We start from the raw sequence: 6000 nt of genomic DNA on the forward strand, positions 1-6000 counted from the left end.
AGCCCATCATGGAGAACAAGGGTTTTTAAAGAGATGATTCAGAGAAAATGAGATTAGGGAGGAGACATCAGAAAGGAAAAGATAAGGGAAAAGAAGATCAGAGAGGAGAAGATCAGAGAGAAGAAAGTCAGGAAGAAGAAAGTTAGGGAAAAGATGAGGGATGAGAAGGTCAGGGAGAATAAGGTTGGGAAAAAGAAAAAAAAAATGTTTCAAAGCCACAAAGGATATAATCAAAGCATCAAGTGAACACCTGTTATAGTAAAGCATCCCTGGGTTCAATATTTAGCACCATTTAAAAATACAGAAATATTTGTTAATATATCATATATTGTTAGGATTTAGGGTGTGAGCAGTTCTGTTTTACACACAACACTTTCAATCTTAAATTTTTCAACTCTGTTCAGGACAGGCCTCAGGCATTGAAGAATGCTGAGTACTTTGTGTTATACGAGATGTACAAATGAAGTGACCACATAGCCTCTGATCTAATGAACCTTACCAGTTAGTAGGTTCCCCTTCTCAAGCACCCTTCCCCACGGGGCTCTATTTCTTTCAACAGAAAATCTTGCATTCTAATTCCAGAAAAGAAAAAAGAAAGAAAAAGAAAAGTACAAGCTAACAGAAGCTCAAGGCCATACCTAGAAAACATTTTCATCTATGTCAACTTTACCCTTCTTCCATTTTAGAAGTTGTCTTAGCTCTTGTTTTAGTGTAATCCTCTCATTTACACCATTCTTTCCCCTCCTTTCAGATTCTGGCCCATTGTCTTGACCTGTTTTTTTTTTTTTTTCTTTTTTAAACCAGGAATTTTTTTTTTTTTTTTGAGACAGGGTCTCACTAGGTTGCTTAGGGCCTCACTAAGTTGCTGAGGCTGCTCTTGAACTTGCAATCCTCCTGCCTCAGCCTCCTGAGTTGCTGAGTTACAGGTGTGTGTCACCATGCCTAGCTTTTGGTTTGTTTGCTGTTGTTATAACTGAATACCACAGACTGGGTAATTTATACATAGAGGTCTATTTAGATCACTATTCTGGAGGGTAGGAAGTCTCTTAACATCTGCTCAGCATCTGGCAAGGGTCTTTTTGCTTATGGGGATTCTGTATTGTAGTGAGGCAGAGTATGGCATCACAAAATAAGGTGCACATATAAGGGCTGGGGATATAGCTCAGTTGATAGAGTGCCTGCCATATACATGCACAAGGCCTTGGGTTCAGTCCCCAGCACCATACCCACAAAAAAGTCTGCACATATAAGAGACAGAGCCAATTGGCTTTAATAACAGATCCATTCTGGAATTAGACTATAGATTAATTAATTCACCAGGGAAGAACCCTCAGAACCTAATTACCTTTTTTAAAAAATGTATACATTAGTTGTGGATGGACGCAATATCTTTATTTTTATTTATTTATATCTGGTGCTGAGGATGGAACCCAGGGCCTCATGCGTGCAAGGCAAGCACTTTACCACTGAGCGACAACCTCAGCCCCCTAATTACCTCTTAAAGGTTCTACCAGGTCCTTTTTAAAAAAGTTCTATCAGGTCTTGTCTCTTAATACCTCACAATGGAGATTAAATTTCAACCTGAGTTTTGGTCAGGATGTTAAAACCACAGCAGTCCAGGATGTTCCTTATTTTAATAGCTTGTTGCCTGAACCTTAGTAAAGTGTTCAAGAATATAAGCTTAAAACAAAAGCAACCAAAAATACAATTTGAGTATTTACTCCCTTATTAGATCTTAGGAACCCACCATTCCATTTTCTCACTTTTCACTGTTAGGTGCAGGACAGGCTGAGTAAGCTGTCTGCAGGACATGGCAAACAAACTTAGCTGCAGCATGACCTAGCCGCTCAAACCCTCTGATTCTTTATCACCTGTTTGCTTCAAGCCCAAATGCCCAAGCCCCCAATCAAGGCTGAGCCCTTAACCCCCTCTTGTGCCAACAAGGCAGCTTGCAAACCCAGAGACCCTGTTAGATTTAGGCAACACAGCAGAAGGGCTATAAAAGCCCTCCCCAGCTGCCCCCCTCCCACTTCTTTCCTTCTTTCTTTTCTCTTTGTTGCACTGCTGCAATAAAGATCTCTTGGTTGCTCTGAGTGTTGTGGTCACTTTTCTTTCATTCACCATGTGATAAGATAAACCGTTGTTGAAATTGTATGTCAATTGTCCTGTTAGATTGCCCATATTCTGGATTTGGTGATTTTACTTCTTTGTTCTGGCCAGTGTCCTTCCCATAAACTTCCAGTTTGTACTGATGGCTTTTTCATGTTCAACATTTTTGTCATATTGTTTTTTATAAACACATGAGTTTAAAGGAGGGCTGTGAGGCTTGACTTTGCTTGCGCCCTTTAGAGAAGGGATAATCCCATATTTGGCTTGTGGCTGAGGAGAGCATCATCTCACTCATCCTAATCCCCTCTTATCAGTCTTCTCCTTCCAGGCAAAAATTGTTCAGATATAAACTTCTTTCTAAAAGTACTATCAATGAGCTTTTAGGGGCTGGGGCTCAGTGGTAGAGCACTTGCCTAGTATGTGTGAGGCCCTGGGTTCGATCCTCAGCACCACATAAAATAGACAAAATGAAGCATGTGTCCATCTACAACTAAAAAAAGTTTAAAAAAATGAGCTTCTAATTGCCAAATTAAATTTCTGTAATGTGACATGAAGGACCATAGACTGAGATACAGGGAAGATGTTTTACTCAACTGATTACTGTTGTGGGAGACTGAGGTTCAATCCAACAGGAAGTCCTCTGAGGAAATATGTAGGGTGTCCCTTTCTTAAGGTTGGGATGCCATGGCACTGACCTACCAATTCTCAGCCTCCATTGCTTAAGGATTGCCTTCAATTCCTGTGCTGTGATTGCAGGAGCACTGCCCATAAGAAAGCTCTAGCTGGGCCTGGTGGCACATGCCTGTAATCCCAGCAGCTCAGGAGGCTGAGGCAGGACGACCATGAGTTCAAAGTCAGCCTTAGGGCTGGGGTTATAGCTCATTGGTAGAGCACTTGTCTAGCATGTATGAGGCACTGAGTTTGATTCTCAGCACCACATAACAATAAAGGTATATTAACTAAAAAATATTTTTTAAAAAAGTCAGCCTTAGCAATTTAGTAAGGCCCTAAGAAACTCAGTAAGACCATGTCTCTAAAAATATATATAAAAAAGGAGCTGGGGATGTGGCTCAGTGGTTAAGCACCCCTGGGTCCAATCCCTGGTTAAAGGAGGGAAAAAAAAGCCACAAAATTACTCCTTCAGAGAAAGCCTTAAGGAAGAAAAGCAAAGTAAACTGACCTGTTAGCTTGGTAGGAAAGGGTCCACCCTAGCTGCATCTTAAATAAGAGGTGAGCCAAAAAGTCCTTGATGTGGGAAGCCAGAAACATCTACTAATGTCTCCTGTATTCTCAAACTCACTTGAAGAGCAGCACTACCACTTAGTCAACTGTGAGAACCTACTGCTAGTTACCCCAGCTCATTCACCTTTTCCTCCTTTTAGCATTAGAATTCTTGGAGTATGGCATAAATGAAAGGGCTAAACTGGTAGGTTCCCAGAGAAGGTGACGGGATTGGGAAAGTTTAGGGATTTAGAGAGAGGATTCTAGCACTCTGGGGGCTTAATTTCTGCCACTTCTAGGAATACTCAGACTTAATCGTGTGTGTGTGTGTGTGTGTGTGTGTGTGTGTGTGTGTGTGTATTAAAGGTACACAGGGGTTGGGGCTGTAGTCCACCTGACTGGCATGTGTGAGGCATTGGGTTCAATTCTCAGCACCACATAAAAATAAATAAACTAAAGGTCTATCAACAACTAAAATATTAAAAAAAAAAAGGTACACAGATGCATTTGTTTGTGAGACACTATTATTGGGTAGAATATGGAATTTAACTTTTGGCTGTGAATTTACTGTGGAAAGATCATAGGGGGAAGGAGACTGATTCATAGTGGGATAGAGAGAGGGAGCATGAGAAAGATACAAACTCTAGGTAGGGCAGAGGGGTTGGAGGGGGAGGAAAGGGGCATGGGGTTAGAAATGATGGTGGAATGTGATGATCATTATTATCCAAAGTACATGTATGAAGACACAAATTGGTGTGAATATACTTTGTATACAACCAGAGATATGAAAAATTGTTCACTATATGTGTAATAAGAATTGTAATGCATTCTGCTGTCATATATATATAAAAAAGAAAGATCATAGGGAGATTTGAAATGACCATCACAGCAATAAAGTCCAAAGTGTTGTAAATTGCTTGAATCAGAATTCAGGAAACCTGGATATTTCTATATTAAAATATATTAGTTTATTAACATCTATGGATCCCCCTAAGTTTTAGCTGGGTCTACTGCTTTCCATCTAGTGACAATATTTCCTAGTTGAACTTGCAGCTCAATATAGCAATGCAACTTTAGGATTTCAAAAACATTCAACTGTTTTTTAAAGTTAAGGGACTGAGATAGGATGAAAATGTTTTACGTTTTTAATTTATGAATATTAAGACAAATCCAATTGAATACTTCTAGTTTTACAACTTATACATCATGATACTTTTTTCCTAATTTCAGCAAAAATTGGTAAAAATGACATGATACACAGCAATGGGTCCTAGGTTAATGTGCAGCCAATAGCAGATGTTATTTTTTTACTACATTAAGTTAAATGCCCTTTTCCAACCACCCATTCTCCTGCTGATTAAAGAAGTTTTGCCATTCATATTTATTACTTTCCAATAAATAGTCATGATGTTGTTGGTTTCCAATATCTGAACCATGTTTTGCTTTGAGATCCAATGTATGCACCCTTTCTCGGACAATAATAATATTACTTACATTTGTACAACACTTAAGCTTCAAAGCCTTTATATATATTATTAGCTCATTTATTTTTTTCCTTTAGTAAATTAAATGATATCAAGAAGAAACATGAATTTCAGGAATGTCAACTTTGCCTTTACTCTGAGGCAGTCATTAATTTTCACATCTCTTTCAGATAGTGAATGTATCTTATTTCTTCATGTTTTAGGAATGACATAATGTTCCCCTAGACAAACATTTGAGCTAGGTGTGTTATGAAATATGTCAATTCATTTTTGTAGCAGTGTTCTTAGGACTCTATCATAAGTGTTCTTATTCTGGGTATGTGGATGAACTTCAAAAGTGTCATTTATACCCCTGAAATTAGGAAAATATGAACATTTGCATTTTTCTATGGAATAACTCAATGCTTTCATCATATTCTCAATTATGAGCCAGGTACCAAAAGACAGAAAAATAACTATTCAACTAGAGGGGATAGGAGGTAACTGTTGTAATTTAAATTCAATACCCAAACCAAATTTAAACAAGCATTTGCTAAATCACTTTATCCTTTTGAAAACACCAACGCCACTTAACTCTCTCTCTCTCTCCATATATATATATATATATATATATATATTTTTTTTTTGTGGTGCTGAGGATTGAACCCAGGGCCTTGTGCATGCGAGGCAAGCACTCTACCAACTGAGCTATATCATAGCCCTTTACCATATAAATTTAAAAGTATTTGAAAAAACTGGGATTCTCAGCATGTCACACTATAGGTACATAATATAAAAGATAATTTAAAGACAGGCACAGTGGCGCACACCTGTGATCCCAGTGGCTAGGGAGGCTGAGGCAGGAGGATCAAGAGTTCAAAGCCAGCCTCAGCAACAGCGAGGCGCTAAGCAACTCAGTGAGACCCTGCCTCTAAATAAAACACAATATAGGGCTGGGAATGTGGCTCAGTGGTCGAGTACCCCTGAGTTCAATCCTTAGTATCCCCTGCAACAACAAAAAAAGATAATTAAAGAGATTCTAAATCTTACAAATGGTAACCCTGGAAATGACATTATATTGAGCATTTGCTAAGAGATGTAAAGTGAGACAAGGGTGCTTTCTTGTCAAAAAGGGATTTCAACACTGCTAATTGCACAAGTAAGGGTTTTATACATTTTGCAGAACCACTGAATTAAACAGGAAGCC

The sequence above is a fragment of the Ictidomys tridecemlineatus genome, chromosome 6 (assembly GCF_052094955.1).
Source record: "Ictidomys tridecemlineatus isolate mIctTri1 chromosome 6, mIctTri1.hap1, whole genome shotgun sequence".
NCBI classification, from domain to species: domain Eukaryota; kingdom Metazoa; phylum Chordata; class Mammalia; order Rodentia; family Sciuridae; genus Ictidomys; species Ictidomys tridecemlineatus.